We start from the raw sequence: 23,911 nt of genomic DNA, 5'->3' as shown, positions 1-23,911 counted from the left end.
ATAATTATGGTTTATGAATTTCAGCTTTAATCTGTAGTTCAGCGAGTCCTGATTAAATATCTGTTAAACACAATTAAAGTTTGTTTTTGTATTTCACCGTCTTGATCAGAATAATTAGAGACTGCGTGTTTCATGTCAAAAGTAGCAAGAGGAATTTTAGTGAATGAACAGCATTTTTAAAAGCCATTTGTCCCCACAGCTGTCGGCATTATTTTATATTTGGGTGTCACCAGCGGCGGGATGGCCCCCGGGTTGCCACCATGAGGTTCCGGCTGGGCCGGGCCTGGGCACCGGACAACCAGGTGGTTCGGTGCCACTGACCTGGGAAGTGGGTGGAGGGGCGCCCGCCAGGGCCGTGGGCCTGAGGGGGTGGGAGATGGGCTTCCCAGGGAAGGCCTTTGTAGCCGAGGCCAAGTGAGCAGGTGGCTGGGGACACGGGTATTCGGGCAGACCCGTGGGGGTACCCTGACTCTGGGCACAGGCCAGATGGTTGGACACGTGCTGGGAGCAGCCCTCGGATGGGATGTCACAGGGCCCCAGTCCGGTCTGTCCCGGATCCCTGGGGTGGCGGTGGGAGGGCACTGGGAAACATCCCAACAGGGTCGTGGGTCCTCTGCTGGCGGGAGGTTGGGTCAGGGGTGCACAGGTGCCACGCTCTGTAGTGTGGGCCAGGAGTGGCTTAACCCTGCGAGGGGGACACGGCCCACTCCATGGCCCCATTGAGGGACAGAAGGGGTTGGAATGGCAATGGCAATGGCAGTTGGAGTGACCAACTGCTCCGGGGGGGAGTGAGATTCTGGCCTTTCCCAGTGGTATCTGGGGACAGAACTGGCATCCTCGGGCTGCCCTGGGATGAGGAGGAGGGACTGGATTGGTCTCCCCCAGATTCTTCGCCCCAGTTTGGCTTCCAGTGGTGGTAGGCAGGGTCATGCCAGCCCCCGGAGGAAGATTGGGATGGAGACGGCAGTGGTGGAGTCAGGGTTGGTGGTGGCAGCGGCTGCATTGGTGTTGGTAGTGGGGATGGGTTTGGTATCGGTGGTGGAGTCACGGGTGGTGGCAGCATTGGCAGCAGCCAAACTGGTGTTGATGTGAAATTGGTGGTGACACCACCTGTGACCTTGATTTTGGTGGTAGTGAGGGTGGTGTTGAAGGTGGTGACAGTGTTGATGGCCATCACTTCGGTGTGGGTAGACTTGGAGGTGGTGGCGGCATTGACAATAGTGGTAGAGATGTTTGCCCTGATGATGTTGATGGAGACATTGGCGGTGGGGTTGTTGTTGGCAGTAGTGTGCATGGGGTTCCTGGGCCCACCAGAAGCCAATGGTGCCCACTTGGAATGAAGAAGACCAGGGGTGGAAGGACCCCCGATGGATCATGCTGGGTCAGGCGGGGACCATCCACTTTCACTTTAAGAGAAGCAGCATGGCGTAGTGGGTAGAGCACGGGCTTGAGAGTAAGAAGGTCATGGGTTCTAATCCCAGCTCTGCCACTTGTCTGTTATGTGACCTTGGGCAAGTCATTTCACTTCTCTGTGTCTCAGTTACCTCCTCTGTAAAATGGGGATCGAAACTGTGAGCTCAGTGTGGAACAGGGACTGTGTCCAACCCAATTTGCTCATATCCACCCCGAAGCTTAGTACAGTGCCTGGCACACAGCAAGTGCTTAACAAATACCACAATTATTAATTAGTATTATGCACACTGCAGTGACAGTCAGGTTTCTATTTGGTTTGGTACCGCAGTGATGATCCAGTCTCCAACCGGGTTGTTCCCTGTCCTGTCCAGCCCCAGCCCTGGATGCCACTGGGTCCAAGACCTGTGTTCCCAAGTTCCTGCATGTGCCTGGTGCATCTCAGCTCTGTTAGCCTCACCGAGGCCAGCCAGGTTTTCGGGGAGTGTCAGAAGGCAAGAGCCCAGTATTTTGCGACCTTGGGCCAGTCACTGAACCAGAGGGATTGGGAATGCTGCATCTCCTCTCAGCTCGGTGGTGGTAGTGACGGTACGGACAGAGTGGACTGATGAGTGTTTCTAGACCCTAGTTGCCCGGGTCTTCCAACCCTCATGGAGCCCCAGTAACCCCAGCCCCGCCAGTGACGCCTGCCGCTGCCCACCACCCCTACGGTCTGCATTATGGGAACACGGGTGCCTACTGTATGGTATTTGTATTTGTTAAGTGCTTACTATGTGCCGAGAACTGTTCTGAGCACTGGGGTAGATAGCAAGGTTATCGGTTTGGACCACCAAAATGTGTCCCTGGAGCCTGGCACACCCGAGGGCCATTGTGTGACCCTAACACACCCAGAGGCAATAGTGTGAGGCCAGCACTTCCTGGGCCATTGGTTAATGCTGGCACACCGGAGGGCAACTGTGTGGCATTGACACCCCCAGGGGCAGGGTTGAAATGGCTCTGTGAACCCCAGCTTTGCTTTTCCTGGCCTGGTGCAATTAGACACCAACCTTAACGTCACATTAACTTGGCTCTTTGCATGTAATTATAGATATTGGGCTGGAGCTGCAAAAGTTAATATTTTAAGTCTCTGCTAATGGCTGTAATTGAAGGACTTTTTTGTGTTATTGTTTGCGATGATAATCAAAGGGACATTAACCTGAACAGGAAATGAATTTGGGACTCTAGAGATTAATATGAAATCTGCTAATGTCTGATCCTCATGTCTGTGCAAATCCACTCTCTTGTGGAGTCCCCGAGCTCCCTAGCTGGGTGGGTTCTTGCACCCCCGGGGTTCTGCGGGTGTTCCAAACCATCCGGCCGGCCGGCGGAAGGATGTGAGGAGCGTGCCGATCGGCCAGCAGGGAGCAGGGAGGCTCCTCCTGGGTTCCCGAAAGGGTGGGGCCCGGGTCAGGGCAGAGCAGGGGATCGTGAGATGACACGGGCTGTCTGGGCTGGAGCCGGGGGTGGGCCAGACGTCCACCAGTCCATGGGGCCCGGGTCAGAACAGAGAAGGGAATCATGGGACCGCACCGTCAGAGTAGGGTTTCGGTGCGGATTGGAACCATCATGTGAGGGCCAGCTGTCGGGATGACGTGGCAGTAGAGAAATGTGGCAGGATGGAAACGTAAGTTAAGGGAAGTCTTAGGGGGCAAAGGGGGCCCGGCACAGAGAAGACTCTCCTCTGCCAGGGGTGTGGGGCCAGGACTTCCAACTAGCCACCCCATCCCCACCCGGACCCCAGCCCCTGTTCATCATCCCTTTCCCCAGCCCTGCAGCCTGGGCAGTGTGGGGAGTTGGGGACAGCAGGGAACCCCAGGCTTTCTCAGAAATCCATTGGTTTCCTTCAGACCGGGAGGCACTACTGTCCGAGAAACCCGGGTGACATTTGCACTTGGGAAATGTCTGTGTGGAGAGGAAGTCCAAGGGGTCTTCCCCAAATGTCCGAATTTACAGTGTTAATGGCATCGATGATCAGGGCATTCAGGGCAGCATGTGGTGCCTTCTGGGCAGCTGGGGGGCAGCGTGGTGGTCCTCAGGGGGGACAGATGGGGACGGGGCACTGGAGAGAGTCTGGAGCGGTCCCTGCAGGGGGAAGCAGGAGCAGGGAAATGGGATGTTGGGGAAAGGAGCTGATTTCCAGGGCTGAGAAGGAGGTGGAGCTCCAAAGGAGGCTCAGGCCAGAGGGAAGTCAGTACCCTAGCCCCAGCCCCTCACGCCTCGCCCCTCGATGCCATCTGTGGCATATATAGTATGTTGCACGTGCCCATTCTGAGAAGCAGTACAGCCTAGTTGAAAGAGCCCAGGCATGGGAGTCAGAGGACCTGAGTTCTAATTCCACTCTGCTACTTGCCTGCTGTCTGACCTTGGACAAGTGTCTTAACTTCTCAGTGCCTCAATTTCTTCATCTGTAAACTGAGAGTCAATACCTGTTCTCCCTCCCAATTAGACTCGGAGCCTCGTGTGCGTTAGGGACTGTGTCTGTGCCATAAAATTGTATCAACCCCAGCATTTAGCTCAGTGCTCAGCACATAGTAAGCACTTAACAAATTCCACAATCACGATGACGACGACGATGATCACGTCTGGTTCTGTATAGTCCGGCTGTGTCCGGGAAGCGTAGCCTTATCATGTGCCGACCGGCACCGCACCCCTGGGCGTGACCGTGTCCTCCCGTGGCTGTGGGACGGACGAGCTTTGTGGGCAACACGTTCCCCGCCCCTTCTTGTCTCGCCCCTCCCTCACCCCCAAACCACACCCTGGGTGCGGGGGCCGGCAGCGGGCGCCCTGGAGTGACCACGTTCAGGGGGAGATCCAAGCACCCGGTAGGTCTCCCCAGCCCCGTTGCCGAACCTCAAAAATGGCTCTGATTGTAAAATGAAACTTGGCAAATGATTAGCTCATATGTTTTAGTTTATAATGTGTTTTCATCATTTTTAGTGTTTCCTAAACAAACGGTGAGATTGGGGGAGGTGTTGTCTTCCACTTTTGGCCCCTTTCCCCCACAGCGTCCAGGGCTACCGCGCGTCCCCTGCTGGAAGAAGCACATGACACAGCTCTCAGGGTGGGGCTCAGAACGCCCCAAACCCCACCGAATCCCCATGTAACTGTGTCTGACCCATGCCTCTCCCCCTTGGAAAGGGGCTGTGGGTAGCATGACCCAGCAGTCAGAGCGCAGGGCCGGGATCCGGGAGACAACAATAATAATTATGATTTTGGGCCTTGCTAAGCACATACTATGTGCCGTGCACCGTACTAAGCATTGGGGTATTCATTCAATTGTATTTATTGAGTGCTTACTGTGTGCACAGCACTGTATTAAGCGTTGGGAGAGAACAAAACAACAATAAACAGTCATATTTCCTGCACACAACAAATTTACAGTCTAGAGCAGAGGAGACAGACATGAGAACAAATAAATAAAATTACAGATCTATTCATAAGTGCTGTGGGACTGAGTGGGGAAGAGCAAAGGGAGCAAATCAGGGTGATGCAGAAGGGAGTGAAAGATGAGGAAATGTGGGGCTTAGTCTGGAAATGCCTTTTGGAGGAGATGTGCCTTTAATAAGGCTTTGAAGTGGGGGAGAGTAATTGTCTGTCAGATTTGAGGAGGGAGGCGGTTCCAGGCCAGAGGCAATAAGTGGGCTAGGGGTCGGAGGCAAGATGGGTGAGATCGACGGTCAGTGAGAAGGTTACAAGATAATAGGGATGCAGTCCCCGTCCCACATGGGGCTCATGGTCTAAGGGGAGGGAAATCAGGGATTGGATCCCCCTTTTATCAGTGAGGAAACTGAGGCCCAGAGGAGTGAAGTGATTTGCCCAGAGTCTCCCAGCAATCAGGAGGTAGAGCCAGGATGAGAACCCAGGTGTCCCTACTCCCAGACCCAGGCTCTTTCCTGTAGGCCATGGCGCTTCTCTGGACCCTCTTAGAGTTCCAGCTCTGACCCCAGTTGGCTGTCACTTCCCATCTCTGGTCCCTGGTTTCCCCATCTGTAAAATGGAGCTGATCCCTGTTCTCCCTTCCTCCCTCTAAGCCTGTGAATTCCACGGGGGACAGGGACTTTATCTGCCGGGACAGTTCCGCATTGGTCTCTTCCATTAGCTTGGAAGCTCCCTGAGTCCAGGGAACGAGTCTCCCACTTGGGAGGCACCACTCAAGAGCTCAGCCTGGCTGCACTGCACCCCGCAGACCTGGTTCTCCGTCAATTCTGTTACTACCATCACTTCTACCACTGCACTACCGCCACCATCTCCACCACAGCACTGCCACCACCTTCACCATTACACTACCACTCTACTACCACACTTCCACTGCACTATCACTACCGCTATCTTTACACTACCACACTACCACTGCATAACTACACTACCATTACACTATTACCCTACCATACTCCTACTACACTATTAGTTGCAGGTACTCCTTACCGTTGGTTTTAAAGCACTCAATCTCCTTGGCCCATGCTACCTTACCTCCCTGGTTTTCTGCTACCACCCAGCCCGCACACTGAGCTCCTCTGATGCCAACCTACTCACCGTATCTCCATCTCATCTATCTCGCCATCGACTTCTCGCCCAGGTCCTGCTTCTGGCCTGGAATTCTTTCCATCTCCATATCTGACAGATGATCACTCTCCCCACCTTCAAAGAGGTTTAAAAAGCACATCTCCTCCAAGAGGCATTCCCCAGATAAGACTTTATTTCTTCTCCCTCACCCATCTGCATTGCCCTTGCACCTGGATTTGTACCCTTTATTCACTTCCTCAGCCCCAAAGCTCTTGTGTACATATCCGTAATTTATTTATAGTAATGTCTGTCTCCCCCTCTAGATTGTAAGCTGTTTATGGGCAGGGAATGTGTCTACCACCTTTGTTATATTGTACTCTCCCAAGCACTTAGTTCAGTGCTGTGCACACAGTAAGTGCTCAATAAATGCCAGTGATTGACTGACTGAAGAGCTTAATTCAGTGCTCTGCACACAGTAAATGCTCAATAAGTACCATTGATTAACTGATTGATTGTTGATGGGAGGGCTTCACTAAGACCAAGAAAGCACTCAATAAATACCATTGATTGATTGATTGATTGATTGATTGATTGATTGATTAGCTTAATACAGTGCTGTCCACATAGTAAGCTCTCAATAAATACCATTGATTGATTGGTTATGATGATAATAATAATTATGGTATTTGTTAAGTGCTTACTATGTGCTGGGAACTGTACTGAGTGCTGGGGTAGGTACAAGCAAATCAGGTAGGACACGGTCCCTGCCCCCAGTGGAACTTACAGTCTCAATTCCCATTTTACAGATGAGGTAACTGAGGCACAGAGAGTTGAAGTGACTTGACGAAGGTCACACAGCAGACAAGTGGTGGAGCCGAAATTAGAGCCCATGACCTTCTGACTCCCATGAGGGGGTGATGAGAGGGCTTGACCAAGAAAGGGAGAAAGGTGGAAGGGTGAGTATGAGAGTGTGTGTGTGTGTGAGAGAGAGAGAGAGAGAGAGAGAGAGAGAGAGAGAGAGAGAGAGTGTGTGTGTGTGTGTGTGTGTGTGTGTCTGCTTGTGCCTCCACTTTGGTACCTGTGGTTTTTGGAACACATTGCAGGCATTTGTTTTGGCTCAAGAGAAAGATTTAACCAGTTGGTATTCCGCTGCCACAGTCTTCTCCTCTTCCTCCTCCTCTTCCCCCTCCTCCTGCTCCATTTCATATGTCAAAGGTGAGGGTTTTCAACTTGATGTTTCGCTCAAGGCCTCTTGTTGCTCGTTCTGGGGGTAAGTGCCCAGTGAGCTGGCAGCCCGGCTGACTGCCAGCCGGTTCCAGTAACAGGCGGGACCAAACGTAGCATCCATGTTGTTGGGGCCTCGTTGTCTGCCCACCGTGGTTCCACCTGAACAGTGAGGGGCACCATGTGTGGGTGGCTGGGCACCCCCACCCTGCCAGGCCTCTGCCCTCCTCCCCTACCTTCTCCTCTCCCTCCTGGATTTACCCCTTTGCTCTTCCACTTCCAACTAGCTCACCTCTCTCTCCTCTTCCCTTTCTCCTGGCCTGCTTTCTCCTCCATTCCCCGTTCTTCTTATCCTTTCCTTCCCTCCTCCACTTCTTTTCCCATTTCCTCCACTTGATTTGTCCCTGTGTGGAAGGGTGAGCCTGGCAGGGGGACACTGGCCTTCTTTGGGGTACATTTAACTCTCTGAAGGGTTTCCTCAAGGAAGGTGGATGGCCCCAGCCCAGCCGCCCCACCAGAGCTTGGCCAGCAGGAGGGGATTATAGCGAGGGGTGGATGGAGGCAGTGTTGACAATGGGGCTCTGTCTACGCAGTGGGCAGGTGGAGAATAATAGGGTCCATGTGGGCCGCCCCCTCCCCAAGATTCCCAGGATGGTCTGGGGGCTAAGGATGGGAATGGGAGTCTTGAGGGGTGGAGAGACAGGGTGAGGATCTCAAGGGGGTGGGGAACCCGAGATCGGGGGCCAGGGTGGTGGGGAGTTGTGGAGCTGGGCAGATCTGTGTGGTGTGGAAGCCCCTGCTGTGAAATCATCCTTCCTTTTGCACGAAACACAAACGGGAAAGAAAACTTGGTTCGGAATTCATTCTGTCCTCCCTCCACTGAGTAGAAAAGATAAAAACTGCTTTTTAAAGGGGGATGGATTGGTGTTGTGTACACATTCACTCAGTTCTGTTTCTGTGAGATAACGGAGAGTGTTAACATGGAGGGGAATAATGGTGTTTAGAATTCCACCGTCGCTGTTTGCGGAGGATGAATCTGCTGGAACGGCCGGTGGAGTTCTGGGTGAGGACATACCTCCCCTCTGATGGGTGGTGGGCATGTAGGAGCATCCCAGGATTGGGTGCCCTTTGGGTATACGGGTTCCCGGGGGATGCTGGGGGGGTGAGGCCCAGGGGGGCCAGGTGGAGGGTTACAGGAGCCTCAGGTTGGAGGGTCTGAAATCCCAAACACGTTCACAGCAATGTGTGCCTCCGTGGTTGTTAAGCGTTGGATCTCAGTCAGGGCTGAGAGGGGAAGTTTGGGTAGGGACCTCTGACTCTCCGCTCTCCTTCCATGACTCTCCCCTAGCAACACAGCCTGGATCACCCCACATCTCTAACTCTCCCCACTCCATCCCTGCTTCTTCCCAGTGATCCAGCACAGACCATCCCACACCCCTGACTCTCCCCTCTCCATCCTTGACGCTCCCCAAGTGACCCCATACAGATCATCTGGTCCCTGACTCTTCCCTCTCTGTCCCTGACTTTCCCCCAGTGGCCCCACATGGACCATCTGATGCCCCTGACTTTCCCCTCTCTGCCCTGACTATCCCCCAGTGACCCTGCATGGACTGTCTGATGCACCTGACTCTCCAACAACTATGTTTGGATGTGTCTGCAGCCAGGTCATAGATGACTCACAGCACCCCCTCCTCATCCCCACCATCCTCCAGCTGCAGCGAGGGGTAGAGGTGACCTCTGCCTTAGGGCGATGGGAGAGCAGATCGTTCATTTGGCGAGTTGAGGAGACGCCACAGAGGCTGGAGAGCACCCTCCAAGGACCAGTTAGCATTTGGGACAAGGACCATGGGAGCTGCTCTTGAGCTGGACTGGAGCCTGAGGGTACCTGGCGAGGCACAACCCAAGGAAGCGAGAGGCACATGACAGGGCCTGGGTGTCTGGACACAAGTGAGGGGGTGCGGGACATGGGGCACCTTGCCAGTTTCCACACTCGTGGTGCCTGTCATCTGGTCTTCCCTGTAGGGTTTGGTCTGGCCTTGGGTCTCACCCAGGGTGGAGGTGAGCCTGCAGCTGGCAAGTGCCCCCAGGGTCTCTGGCATAGTCAAAATGCCAGACCCCAGGCCCCTGCCCCTACCTTCCTCTGACCAGGATGGGCTTCGAGTGTCTTGCTGGTTGGGGGGGCTGGACTACCTCCCTGCCTTTCCAGAAGTCATTTTCTCCTCCAGAATGACATTTCCCAGTCCTGGCGCTGTGACTCGATCCTCTGTGTCCTCAGTATCTGCCCCCTCTTCTTTGCCCCGTCCTCGCACTTCCCTCTTCTGTGTGTTTTAAGGTTTGTTTTTTTATTGGTATTTGCTAACTACTTACTATGTATCAAGCACTGTTCTAAGTGCTGGAATAGAGACATGTCAGTCAGTTCAGACAAAGTCCCTGTCCCACATAGGGCTCACAGTCTAAGTAGGAGAGAGAACAGGTGATGAATCCCCATTTTACAGTTAAGGAAACTAAGGCCCAGAGAAGTTAAGTGGTGGAGCCAAGATTAGAACACTTGCCCTCTGACACCCAGGCACTGGGCTCTTTCCACTAGACCACACTAATTCCCTATTTTCTTCTTCCATACCCACCCTCCTCTGTACCCCCTCCCTCCCTCTGTGCCCCCTCCTTCCCTCTATGCCCCCTGCCCCTCACAATCTGGGAAGGAGACCCCCTGGAATCCAGCAGCAAACCTCAGTTCTCCACTTTCCATCTGGAAGTTTGCCTGCTCCAACATCCCCTGGAGAAACGGCCCGATATACTGGACTTGGCCCCCCGTATAGATGACATGGGTGTTTGCAGAGAAACCGCATATATGTGTGCGCACTTGTGTTTTGTGTGTGTGTGTGTGTGTGTGTGTGTGTGTTTGTGTGTGAGAGTGTGAGCACCCAAGTGTACGCAGGTTGGGGAATCAAAATCCTCAATGTGATATTTAAGGGAAGAGAATTCTTACGCACTTGCTAATAAAGTCTGAGACCAAAAAAGGTCAATTATAAAAGGATGTGATAATGAGAAAAATGCTAATAAAGGCTGAGTGCAGAAGGCTTGCACCCCAGCCCCATTCTTGCCAAAGGAGCTGGGGGCCTTGGTGCCAGGGCGTCCAAGTCAGCTCACTCCGGACGTTGGTCTCGGCCTCCCAGCATCTATCCCGGGGATCGCAGATCTCAGCAGTGATGGCCAGAAGAGCCTGGCGGAAGAGTTTTCTTTCCTTTGGTGACAGCCAGAAATGGCTTTTCTCTGGTCCGAGCCTCAGCCCCAGCCTAACAGGCAGCCCCCTGGTCCCAAGGTGGGCCAGCCTTGAGACCGTTTCTGCCGCGCCCTTGGAGAGCACGCTCTGAGTGTGTCTGGGGGCAGGACAAGCCGGCTGCTGGCTTTATTTTTTCTCGAGCGGCTCTAAACAAAATGTTTCCTTCGAAAGGTCTCAGCCCTCCCTCCTCCCAGTGCCTCCTGATTCACAGTAATAACCACCTCAAGGAGCCGTCAGGGAGGCTGGAACAACACCCAGGAACAAGGCGGCAATGAAGAAATCAGCAGTTAGAGCTCCTGTTCCTGTTCATCTACAGATAGAAGACGATGGCCCCCTCTGGGGTCCGTAGGTGGGGGCGGCCCACTTGGGAAGAGCTTCCTGAGGCAGAGCAACCTGCCGGTTTGTTTGGTTTGATGTGTGCCAACACCAGGTGGCCTGTGGTCTCAGGTCGGCCAATCCCTCTATACGTCTGCTGTCCCTCTTGGTCCTTCCCAGTCCAGCCCACAGCCCTGGGGCAAGGCATCATGTTCAGACCTCGGGGTCCCCACCGAGACAGGGTAGGAAAGGGATCCTAGCTCCCTCTGCCACTGCCCCACTCTCAGCTGTACCCGACTCACTATCCAAAGTCTTGAGGTCTGGAGGGGCCTCGCTTTCCAGTCAGCGGGTGGAGATGGTCGTTGAGGTCTTACTTCCTTCCTCCCACTCTGTGTGTGGCCAGACGGCTGGTCCTCGCTCCCCTTCAGCCCCAGCTGCCCCGGGGAGGGTATACTGTGGCTACTGGGGCAGAGGGAGACTTGAGCACAGCTCAGTCTCTCAAGCGGACCTGTCTGTGATGGGTGATCCGAGCAACAATCTCTTTCAAGTCTGCCTCCCCCCTCCACTACCACACAGCCTTAAGTAAGTCACCTTGTCCCTTCATCTGTGAAAAGGGCGCACTGGCAGATTACCAGCCAGAGAGCTGCAAGCCAATAACTTGGATGGATGGATGGATGGATGGATGGATGGATGGAGGGAGGGAGGGAGGGAGGGAGAGAGGGATGGATGGAAGGGTGGGTAGATGGGTGGATGGGTGGATGGATGGATACGTGGGTGGATGGAGCCATGTTCTGAACACCTGGGGAAGAGTTGCAAGATGTCTTGTGTAAAACTCAGTGTTGCCCTGGCCGGGGTTATAACTGCTCACTCAACCCTGCTTCTAGCCCTAAGGTGGAGGGACCAGCTCCTCCTCATCCCCCACCCAGGCTTCCCTTCCTGCCTGGAGGCAGCTCCCCCCACCCCCTGACTCTCCCTCTGACTCTGGAGGAGGGCGGGGATGGCCGGCCGGGAGGGCAGGACTGGATTCCCAGGGGCAAGGAGGAGTGGGCCCGGCAGCCTCCCCCACATCAGCAAAGAAGCACCCATATCAATGGAATAACTATTGGATCTGCAGAAATATAAATTCACATAGATTAATACATGTTTCCCAAATTGCAGCCTGCATTGTAATTCAGTCAAGGAGTGGGGGTCTTCTGACGTTTATGAACATTTATGAATAGTTTAAGGATTCCGGGATTAAATTTTAGCCTCGATATTCAATTTGGGACTGGGTGTTATTGTTATTAATTTGTATATATTTGTATGTGTGTATATATATACATATATATATATATATATATATAAAGACAATTCTGTCCAAGAAAATCCTCAATTGAATTTTGCCGAACTTTGTCTTACCCTGCAGTGTGTGTGCTGGGAACTCATGCTTTCCACCCAGGGGCTTTCTCCTGGTGGTCAGTGCAGTCCTGGCACATAGTAAACACTCAGTGACTACTATCACTACTACTCGGGTTTGGATCATCATAAAGCTGGGCATGGGCCAGTGGGCCTGGGGATCTGTGTGATGAGATCTCTGTGTGACAAGGTGACTCATGTGAGGAGTTCTCTGTGTGACGATGAGATTTATGTAAGGACAAGGAGACTCAGGTTAGGAGATCTCTGCATGATGAGGTGGCTCATGTGTAGAGATCTCTGTGTGACAAGGAGGCTCATGTGAAGAGATCTCTGTGTGACAAGAAAGCTCGGGAGAGGGGAATGGTGTGTGACTAGGAGGCTTAGGCGAGGAGATCTCTGTGTGAGGAGAGCTCTGTGTGATGAGGAATCTCATGTGAAGAGATCTCTATGTGACAGAGAGGCTCATGTGAGGAGATCTCTGTGTGATGAGGAACCTTGTGTGAGGAGATCTCTGGGTGGCAAAGAGTCTCATGTGAGGAGATCTCTATGTGACGAGGAGGCTCGGATGCAGAGATCTCTGTGTGACGAGGTGGCTCAGGTGAGGAGATCTGTGGGGATTGCTCTGTGCATTGAGCTGTTTTCGAGATGGAACTGTACGCTGCCCCCTTGCCCCCACCTCCCAGACCAGCAGCGAGCCCTGAATGGGCAGCCAGTGTTCCTATTATAAATGAAAAGAGGCAGGAGCGTTCGGGTCCCCGACCCACAAAATACTATTTTTATCTTTAAGTATTACAACGTAGAAAGGTAAGAAGAAATGTAATGGAACATTCTTAATGGGAAATGGTATTTATTTTACATCCTATATAATCCTGTCTGATGTAATTAAGTTAAATGGGCTTCCTGGAAAATATCTTTAAAAAAAATACACTGCACCATTCTACAAATACAGGGCATAGTTTTTTTTGAGCATTCCACATGTAAATTATACTCTGTTGTCTGTGTGCAGGTATGCTGTGTCTGTTTCCCGTCTGGGTAATGGAGTGATCAATCAGTATACCAAAAGGAGGACTGCAAGCTCCTCGAGTCAGTCATTCAATTAATCATACACATTGAGCACCCACTGTGTGCCAAACGCTAAACTGAGCACTGAGGAGCAGACAGAAGTGTTAGTCGACACAATCCTTGCCCTTAAGGAGCTGACAGTCTACCCTGCGCAGAGCCCTGTCTGAATACCGGGGAGAGGACAATAAAGTTAGTAGACATGATCCCTGCCATTCAGGAGCTTACACTCTATGCAGAGTGCTGTACAGAGTGCTGGAGAGAGGACTGTAGAGTTTAGTAATATGATCCTTGCCATCGGGGAGCTGACAATTTACTGTGTGCAGAGTGTTGTACTGAGTGCTGGGGAAAAGACAGTAGAGTTAGTGGACATGATCCCTGCCCCCAAGAAGCTTATCATCTAGCAGGGGAGGCAGATAATAATAAAATAAAATAAATGACATTTGTTAAGCGCTTACTATGTGCAAAGCACTGTTCTAAGGGCCTGGGAGGATACAAGATGATCAGGTTGTCCCCACGTGGGGCTCACAGTCTTAATCTGTAAATTGGGGATAATAATACTTTTCATTCATTCAGTCGTATTGTGAGGAGTAAATAACTAAATGATGTAAGGGCTTTGGTAATAAAAGCACCACCTAGAAACACGGGTATTATTATTATTAATAAAGAAGCAGCATGGCCTAGTGGCAAGAGCACGGGCTTGGGAGTCCAAGGTTGTGGGTTCTAATCCCAGCTCCGCTTTTGTCTGCTTTGTGACCTTGGGCAAGTCACTTAACATTTCTATGCCACAGTTACCTCATCAGTGAAATGGGGATTAAGACTTTGAGCCCCATGTGGGGCAACTTGATTACCTTGTATCTACCCCAGTGCTTAGAACAGTACTATGTCCCAAGGCACATAGTAAATACCATAATTTATTATTATTATTATTATTATTATTATGTTTTGTTTTGTTGTCTGTCTCCCCCTTCTAGACTGTGAGCCCGTTTTTGGGTAGGGACCATCTCTATATGTTGCCGACTTGTACTTTTCAAGCACTTAATACAGTGCTCAGCACACAGTAAGTGCTCAATAAATATGATTGAACGAAATGAATGAATGAATTCCCATTTTACAGATGAGGTAACTGAGGCATAGAGAAGTTAAGTGACTTGCCCAAAGTCACACAGTTGACAAGCGGCAGAGCCAGGATTTGAACCCATGACTTCTGACTCCCAAGCCCAAGCTCTTTCCACTGATCCACACTGCTTCTCGATACTAAATACTAAATCTCGATACTAGATACTAAAATTCCAGATGGGGGAAGGAGAAGGGAACATGTACCTGGTTAGTGCTTAAGTATTGGGTTGTGTAAGCTTGGTACACAAGTGCTGAGGGTGATCAAGTTCTTAAGTGCGTAGGTGGCCCTGAAATACTGATGGGGGAGTTGGGGAAATTGGAGATTAATCAGGGAAGGCCTACTGGAGGACTTCTGATCTCAGAAGAACTTTGAAGATGCAGGATTTTGAGAGCTGGGAATCCATCTTTGGCTATTATTGAAATCTCCCTAGCATGTAGTACAGTGTCGAACCCTCTGTAGGCTCTCAGTATGTGCCATATTTGGATAATTATGATAGTGGCATTTGTTAAGCACTTACTTTGTGCCAAGCATTGTACTGAGTGCTGGGTAGATACAAGATAATCAGGTCCAACTTGGGGTTCAAAACATAAGTAGAGGGAGAACAGGTATTGAATCCTCATTTTGCACGAGGGAACTGAGGCACAGAGAGGTAAAGTGACTTGCCAAAGGTCACACCGCAGACAAGTGTACATGTCCCCTTCTCCTTCCCCCATCTGGAATTTATTTTAGTATCTAGTATCAAGATTTAGTATTTAGTATCGAGAAGCAGCGTGGCCCAGTGGAAAGAGCACGGGCTTTGGAGTCAGAGGTCATGGGTTCGAATTCCGACTCTGCAACATGTCTGCTGTGTGACCTTGGGCAAGTCACTTAACTTCTCTGAGCCTCAGTTACCTCACCTATAAAATGGGGATGAAGACTGTGAGCCCCACGTGGGACAACTTGATCACCTTGTATCCCTCCCAGCGCTTAGAAAAGCGCTTTGCACATAGTAAGCGCTTAATAAATGCCATTATTAGTATTATTATTATTAAGTGGTGGAGCTGGGATTAGAACCCATGTCCTCTGACTCCCAGGCTTGTGCTCTTTCCATTAGGCTACACTGTTTCTCATGGATGGAGGGTTGTGTGGGTGGGTGAATGGATGTATGGATGAATAGATGGATGGATGGTTGGATGGAGTGCATGTGTGGATGGGTCAATGGTTGGGTGAGGGGGTGGCTGGATGTGTGATTTTGTGCTTTTGGCTTTTCTGAGAGGCCAAATTACAACCGTTGGTTCTTCTCTCAAGACCCCCCAAACTTTACAGCTTTTCAGGTATGTTGAGCTATCTTGACTAAGAGCGTGCATATGTGTGTGTGTGTGTGTGTGTGCGCGTGTGTGCTTGCCTGCACGTGTTTGCTTGCTTGTGTTTAGGGTAACAAACGGCCAGTTGTTTCAGAGGATAGGAATGTCAAGAGGTTTCACCTCAGCACAGGGCACCACTGCCAACCCCTGGGAAACTGAGAATGCCCAGGGCTATGATCAGGGGAGGAGTGCCCAGGGGAGCAGGGGCAGCGGTGATGCAGGGGGGAGCACCCGAGTTACCCAGAGCCATGATAGGGAGGAGTGCCCAGGAGGTGTGGGAGCCATTTGGGCACCACAGGCTCAGCCACCCCCTGCCAGAAGATGGAGAGCCCCTTCCAGGGGCCAGCCCCCAGGGGAAGACCACTCCCCCAGCTCTGCCCTGGGGGAGACAGTGGAACAGTGCTGGAGGCTGGCCTGGGGCTCAGAGAGCAGCCAGCAGGGAGCCCTTCTGGGTCATAGGATCCCAAGCTGGGACACAAGGGCAGATGGGTGACCCAGTCCCAGGGCGGATGAGAGAGGGTGATGTGGCTAGTGATTTGGGGCACCACAGGTGGTGAAGCCAACACCCTCATAACCCCAAGGCACTTCAACCCTATGTTCTCACTTTCTACTTGCTCTCCTCCTACGGCCCCGGACTCCTTCCATGGCTGCGTTCCACACAGCAAGCCTTGTTCACTAGGCAGGCCCGGACATGCTTTGTGTATGGGCCCCCACAGCATCCACAAGCTTGGCTCCAGTCATCTGGTGGAAGGCAGACTTGGTGCCACCCCTCGGGCTTGGTCACATTTGGCCAGGAATCCTGCTTTGCTGGTCAGGCATTGGATTCTCTTTAGGATCTGGGTGAGAACTCTGGGTGGGAAGATGGGGCAGTGGCCTCTCCACTGCCCAGGGATCACAGATGGTTTAGACAATAGCAAACCTGCCTGAAATAGTCCTGCTGACTGGCGCTCAGGGGGCAGGAGGAACCATGTGCTCCTCACTGTCCTGTACACCTGCCCTCATGGTTAGTGATGGACTAGCCAACACCCCTGACTCTCTCCTCTCCATCCCTGACTCTCCCCCAGTGACGTAGCACAGATGCTCACCCAAGGATCTGTCCCAAGTTTTCTGGATGCTTCTGGTGGTTCCAGCTGCACAGATAGCTCCCTGCGGGGATGGAATCCATATGCTCCCTTCGCCCCCGCTCCGTTGGGGGAAGAAGTGTTTCCTTGTGTTGGTTTGATTCCTGTTGTGTGTTTGACGTGGATTGCCAGAGGGCAGGACATTTTCCATGTGTCGGATTTCATTTGAGCAGGAGTCTTGGGGCCAGGGGTGGAGGTGGATCAGGGAGCTGAGAGCCCTCACCTGACTGGGCCAGTGCCTGGCTGGCTGAGCAGTAGGCCTAGGGCCCCCAGGTTGTGCAGAGATGGATGGTTGGGTTGGTACCTGGGGTCGAGAGTACAGGGGCAGTCCTGCAGTTGGGCCAGTGCCGGATCCCAGGGACCCCCACTGAGCTCCCCAGTATGCATCTCTGGCCCGGCAGGCCATGCTCATCATCTCCTGGCTGGACTCCGCATTGCTTCTCTTGGCCCACCCACGATCGGGCCGTAGAAGGGGGGCCAGGACCCAAGGGGCAGCTGGGGTCAGGCCGAAGGAAGTTGCTTTCTCTTTGAGTGCTCCTGCACAGATCTCACCAGAAAACAGCCATGACTCAGCCCCAGAGCTCCCAGGCCCCATAAGTGATTTTCCTGGCCCTGTCCTCCCCTGGTTCTCCTCCTATCTCTCTGGCCTTTCCTTCTCAGTCCCTCTTACAGGCTCCTCCTCCTGCCTCCCTTTCCCTAACTGTGGGAGTCCTTCAGGGTTCAGTTCTGGGTCCCCTTCTATTCTCCACCTACACCCACTCCCTGGGAGAACTTATTCACTGCCACAGCTTCAACTACCATCTCTGTCTGGATGATTCCCTAATCTACCACTCCAGCCCTGACCCCTTTCCTTCTCTGCAGTTAATCAATCAATCCATCAATCATGTTTATTCAGCACTTACTGTGTGCAGGGTACTGTACTAAATGCTTGGGATAGTACAATATAGCAGAGTTGGTAGACACGTTCCCTGCTCCAGGCTTACAATCTACAGGGGGAGACAGACATTAATATAAATAAATAAATTACAGATTGGTGCATAAGTGCTGTGGGGCAGAGGGAGGGGTGAATAAAGGGAGCAAATCCAGATTCCTGGACATCGCAGAAGGGAGTGGAAGAAGAGGAAGTGAGGGCTCAGTCAGGGAAGGCCTCTTGGTGGGGGTGTGCCTTCAATAAGACTTTGAAGTGGGGGAGAGCAATTGTCTGATATGAAGGGGGAGGGGGTTCCAGGCCAGAGACAAGATGTGGGCAGGGGTCGGCAGCGAGATAGATGAGATCTAGGGACAGTGAGTAGGTTGTCACCAGAAGAGCAAAGTATGCGGGCTGGGTTGTAGTAGGAGAGCAGTGAGGTGAGGTAGGAGGGGCGAGGTGATTGGTGGAGTGCAGTTTTACATTTCCTCCTGCCTTCAGGACATCTCAACTTGGAAGCCCTGCTGACACCTCAAATTTAGCACATCCAAAACAGAACTCCTCATCTTCCCACCCAAACACTGTCCTCCACCTATCTTTTCCATCCCAAATACCACACCGCTCTCCTCCTTGCCTCACAAGACCATAGCCTTGGCATTTTCCTCAACTCATCTCTCTCATTCAACCCACATATTCAGTCTATCATCAAATCCTGTCAGTTCTATCTTCACAACAGATCTAGAATCCACTCTTTTCTCCCCTTCCAAGTGGTCACCATGCTGATTCAACCACTTATCCTATCCCTCTTCAACTACTGCATCAGCCTCCTCACTGACCTCCATTCCTCCAGTCTCTCCCTTCTGTAGCCCACTCTTCACTCTGTACTATACTCTCCCAAGCACTTAGTACAGAGTACAATATAACAGAATTGGCGGACATGTTCCCTGCCTGTAATGAGTTTACAGTCTAGGGAGAGGGGCAGACATTAATGTGAATACGTTGTTTATTTATTTATCCTCCTCCTCCCTAGAATTCCCTCCCCTTTCATAGAGGATAGATGCTAACTCTCCCACCTTCAGTGCCCTTTTGAAATCACATCTTAAGAGAAGCATCATGGCCTAGTGGAAAGAGCATGGGAAAGAGTCAGAGGACCTGGGTTCTAATCCCAGCCCCGCCAATTGTCTGCTGTGTAACCTTGGGCAAGTCACTTAGTTTCTCTGTGCCTCAGTTACCTCATCTGTTAAATGGGGATTAATACTGTGAGCCCTATGTGGGACAGGGACTGTGTCCAACCTGATTATTTTGTATCTACCTCAGGGCTTAACATACCCTTTAAAAAAAAAAAACTCCTTCAGGAAGCCTTCCTTGGTTAATCTCTTGTCTCCCCACCCTGTTTCACCCCCAAAATGCCACTTATCACTCCCACATCACCTATGTCCTTTGGGTCATCAGCCCACTCCCATCCTCCCACCACTGTAACATTATATTTATATCTTTGTACTTGGTTGCTTCCCATACCTGTACTTTATTTTTATGCCTGTCTCTCCCACTAGACTGCCAGCTCCTTGAGGGTAGGGATAATCTCTACCGACTCTGTTGTCCTCTCACTGGTGCTCGATACTGCACTCTGTATACAGTAGACTATCAGCTCCTGGAGGGTAGAGACTGTGCTTACTAACTCTTCTGTCCTCTCCCCAGTACACTGTACAGCTGTACACAGAGGAAATGCTCGATAAGTACCATGGATTGACACAGTGGGTCAGGACTTTCAGGAGCTTCTCTCCAGGGCTCCGAGCCCCTGCCACTCCTCCCTGGGGAGTCCAGAGCCCTCAGGGAAAAGCCCCTGCCCCCGCTGCATGTTGGGACGGCCGGGCACCTGGGCACCGGCTGGCTTTTGACTGCTCTTCCTGCTGTGTGTTTTTCAGCTCCCGGGCGATCAATCACGCTACGGATTCCTCAGCGAGGGGCAGCGCCTCAGCTCTGGTGAGTAGCTTCTCATCCGAGGCCCTGGTGGAAGAGGTAGGGGGTGGGGCTACCAGGTCGGGGGAGGCCAGGTGGCACACTGTTCACTTGTCATAGTGTCGTGGGCCCCAGTGTCCCCGACAGGAATGCAGAGGGATGGTAGCTGAGACCGGGGACCACAAGGGTCTTCTCCAGGGCCCGTTGGAGCCAGGTTGGGTGGGGGAGTGGGGGAAGGTGCTTCTGCTACCCCTTCCTCCATGCTTCTAACCCACCCACCCCATTCCCCTGCACACCTGGGGTTGGCCAAGTGGTGGTGGCACCGTAGGCAGTGGAAGGCGGGTTGTGGTGGGCTTTGGAAGTGGGGGTAGGGTGGGCCATGGGGGAGGTTGTCGGAGTCGGCTGTGAGAGGGAGGTTGTCGGAGCAGGCCACAGGCGCTGCCCAGTGTCTCTGGCTCAGGGCGGGTCTCTGCTTCTCCCAGCAAATCTGCAGGGCGGGTCTGGCCCCATTGTGTGAGCTGATGGGACAGTTACACCTTGGCCTTGGAGTGGGGGTCTAGGGCGCTGGACGTGCCCAGAGGAAAGGCCCCACCATTTGCCTTGTCATCACCTGCCTTTGGCCGGCTCCCCACGTGGGGTTCCCTCCCCCTCAGCCCGACAGGGCCGGGGATCTGACCCCACCTCCCAGTCCAGTGGGGCCTTGGGGTTTGGGGAGCAGCAACTCTGCATTCCAGATGAGTCAGACAGGTTGTTGCCCTGTTCACTGTCTGCAGAGGCAAGAGACCAGGGCCAGTGCCCGGTGCCAGTGCCCTTCACCAGTGCCCACCCATCATCCCGTTGAGAACCTGGAAAGCTGGAGCCAAACTCCCCCTCCCCAAGTGCCTGTTTTCTCCTCTGTCCCCTCCCTTGCCCCCCCACCCCCCCATCGTCCTTTCTCTTTCTCTTCTGCTCCCCCACAGCCCCTCTTCATCTCCCCTTTCCACCCCATCCCATTTCCTCTTCCCCTTCTCCCAACATTCCTCATCCTCTCCTCCCTCCCTCTCTTCCTCCCTTTTCCCTCTCCCTCCCTCTTCTCCCCAGCCTCCTCCAGCCCCTGTTCTCCCAGTTCCAAAGTGCTTGCAACAGGGCCACACCAGGCCTGGTGGATGTCATGGGTGTCCCCGGGCCTAAACTGCCCTGGGCAGGATGTGGGCCATGGTTTGAGCCATGGCGTGGGCCATGGTGTAGCCTGTGGTGTGGCCTGTGGCATGGGGCCACAGGAAGGTGGAGCCGGGACCCCCCACCGGTGCTGAGAGCGCTCAGCTCCCGCCCCGGCGGAGCCCTAATGTATGTATCAGTAATGAAAATCTTAATTAAGAAAGCGGCGTCATTGTCCGCGGACGCTCGCTGGTTCTTCCCCCGCAAAGTCCTTTGTGTATTGTGGCGGCCGCAGCGGCAGTGGCGTGTACCTGGCCCCAGCCGGTGGCTCCGGAGTGCTTGTCTGCTCATCTCCTCTGGTTTATCAGCCGCCTGGCCGCTCCGCCCCACAGAGCACACGGTGTGGATGGGAAGGCTTGTCTGTGTGATTCCAAACTCACTTTTATTACACCGCTGTGCTCAATGGCCTGCCAGAGTCGACCAGAACTCATTTAGTGTCCGCTGAGCTGCCAGAACGTGAGCAGGTGCAGTTTTACGGGGCCCCGTTCCGAGGACGCGGTTTGTCTGGCCAGCCACGGGCTCCCCTGGGGAGGTCGGCTGTGCTGACGGTATTCAGGCCTGGGCTGTCGGGTTCAAGGGGTGGCCTTCGGCTCATAGGCTGGGCCGCCCGCCACCGCACCCGGGAACACTGGAGACCAACCCGGCGACCAGCCCCATGGCCCCGGAATACCCTCAGAACCCAGACATTTCAGCAGGCTCTCTAGAACCTGCATCAGGGCCCTCCTTGCCACCCTCCTTCCCTCCATCAATCCTCTGACTCTCTGCTTTAGAAGAGGCAGGTGTGAAGGGCAGAAGTCGGGGAGAAGGAGTTGGGGTCCTGTTCTGGGAATCTTGGATTTCATTAAGAAGGAGGTGACGCTGGAAAGAATGAGGGGACGGGCAGGTGCTTCCCCACACTCCCTGGCTCCCAGAAGGGCCTCCTGTTGTCCCCTGGGCACGATCCCAGAGGTCAGAGGCCTGGAGAGTGGCTGAACACACTCTGAGCCTCTGGCACTCCTCCGGGAGTTGGTCTGCTGGAGAGGGAATGTGCAGGACCCGTCTAGCTCTCCATCGCTTGGATCCTGGGCACTGTTCAGAACTGACGCTTGGGAGGGCTCAGAACTTAGAGCTCCGTCATCAGCCTGGGGTCTGGCACAGCCTGCGCCCCGTGAGATTTCCAAATGCAGCATGCTGGCCCTCTCCTGCTCCCTGCCCCCGCCCTCACAGGTCTGTTTCTCTCTCCCTCTTCCTGAACTTGAGACACACCTGTGAGTCAGCGGATGAGAAGCGAGTCAGAGCCCCCTCCCCACCAAAATGATGGCTCATCTGGAATGGGAGAGGGAGGGGAAGGATGGGGGGGCATGGGAAAATCAGTTTTATTGTTGATGATTTGTAGTCTTCTCAGGAAATTACTCTGCAAAGCATCACGCCTGTTTGGAGTCACAAAGAGTCCCCCTCCCCTCAGGGTACTCTCCTTTGGGAACACCCCAACCAGAGGGCTAAGGTGACAGAGCAGAGAGCATTGGGGACCAGACCGGGCCACCCCAGACTCCAGGATTTGGGTGCCAGCGGAGACTCCAGCTTTGTGAAAGTAATACGTGGGCCCGGTCGGCCCGGAACAGTCTCTGGACCCCCGCCCGGCTGGCGGGTGAGCGTCTCAGGGGGGTCAGGGGCAGATGCGGCCAGGCCTGGGCGGACAAAGGAGTCATTTCGGGATCCTTTTCAGACCTCTCCCCGAGATGCCCCCTCGCCCTTGGTCGGAGCCAAAGACATTTTAGCATTTAATGTTGTCTGATTCCCCAGAACACCATCCCAGGGCTTAACCAGTGTTGCTGAACTGAACCTCATCTCCCCCTTGGGGTTCCCTCTTCCACTCCTCTCCTTCTTCCCTCCCGGGAAGACACCCCCTTCCCTTCCCCATTCCCTAGAAGGCACCCTGCTTTCCCAGGGTTCAGCAGCAGTGCAAGAACCAGACCTCCAGCCTCAGAGTTGTCATGTAGCCTATTCAGGAGGGTGAGAGGGCATGTCACGAAGCCCCAGAGGAAGAAAAGGCATGGCAAGGTGGCGTGGGGGGTGGGAGTGGGAAGTGGGTCATGAAGCGCTTACTTTGTGCCAAGCAGCATGGCAAGCACTGGGTCAGATTCAAGAGGGTCAGAGGGGACCTGAATCCCATCCCACTGGGGGCTCTTGGTCCTTGGGGGTGCCGATGCAGCTGGGGACACCATCCTGTGCCAGTTCAGGGTGTGCTGAGACTTCAGCGAAAATGCCACTGGCGAAAGATTTGGAGCTGAGACATCTGAGACTGCGGCCAGCTCACATGGGGCCTAGCGAAACACGGAGTTCTTCCAATTGCAAAACTGAAATCTGTCAAGGCACCAGATCCCAGATGCCCTGGGCTTGGGCTGATTCCTTGTGACTCAGACCCAGAACACAGCCATTGGAGCACAGCCACTCTATTGTCCTCTCTCCAGTGCTCAATACAGTGCTCTGCACACAGTAAACTGTATGTTCCCTGAGGACAGAGATTGTGCCTACCAACTCTGTTGTCCTCTCCCTGGTATCCAGGGATTGACATCTAGCGGGTTGGAAGTCAAGGTCGGTTTCTCTCTCTCTCTCTCTCTCTCTCTCTCTCTCTCTCTCTCTCTCTCTCTCTCTCTCTCTCTCTCTCTGTGTCTTTCTGTCTCTCTCTCTTTTGTGTATAAACTAAGCCTGGGTCTCATTCCAGTCTAGCATCCAGAAGCTTCCATCCTTAAAGTTCTGGGATTAGAACTCCAGTCTACCAGGGGAGACAGACATAAAAACAAATTCCCTTTAAGAGGAAGCAATGCAGTGATAAAGTGAAAAGATGAGTGCATGAGACAACTGACAGTGGGAGTACACCATGCTTAGAGAAGCAGCATGGCTCAGTGGAAAGAGCCTGGGCTTGGGAGTCAGAGGTCATGGGTTCTAATCCCAGCTCTGCCACTTGTCAGCTGTGTGACTTTGGGCAAATCACTTAACTTCTCTGGGCCTCAGTTCCCTCATCTGTAAAATGGGGTTTAAGACTGTGAGCCCCACGTG

General features: G+C 53.1%; 1 protein-coding gene across 2 annotated transcripts in view; it reads left to right on the top strand.

The window, feature by feature from the left end:
• The window catches only part of ZBTB20 (zinc finger and BTB domain containing 20), a 137,838-nt gene that overhangs the window by 53,907 nt on the left and 60,020 nt on the right, over positions 1-23,911 (top strand). For both annotated transcript variants that reach the window (XM_038753706.1, XM_038753705.1), the window contains exon 2: positions 19,642-19,699. The gene's annotated coding sequence lies outside the window, so the exon portion shown is untranslated. The remainder of the gene's footprint in view (positions 1-19,641; positions 19,700-23,911) is intronic.

This window comes from Tachyglossus aculeatus, chromosome 11 (assembly GCF_015852505.1).
Source record: "Tachyglossus aculeatus isolate mTacAcu1 chromosome 11, mTacAcu1.pri, whole genome shotgun sequence".
In the NCBI taxonomy this organism is placed as follows: Eukaryota; Metazoa; Chordata; class Mammalia; order Monotremata; family Tachyglossidae; genus Tachyglossus; species Tachyglossus aculeatus.
Note: the sequence above shows the minus strand (reverse complement) of the source record. Positions and strands in the feature narration are given on the sequence as shown.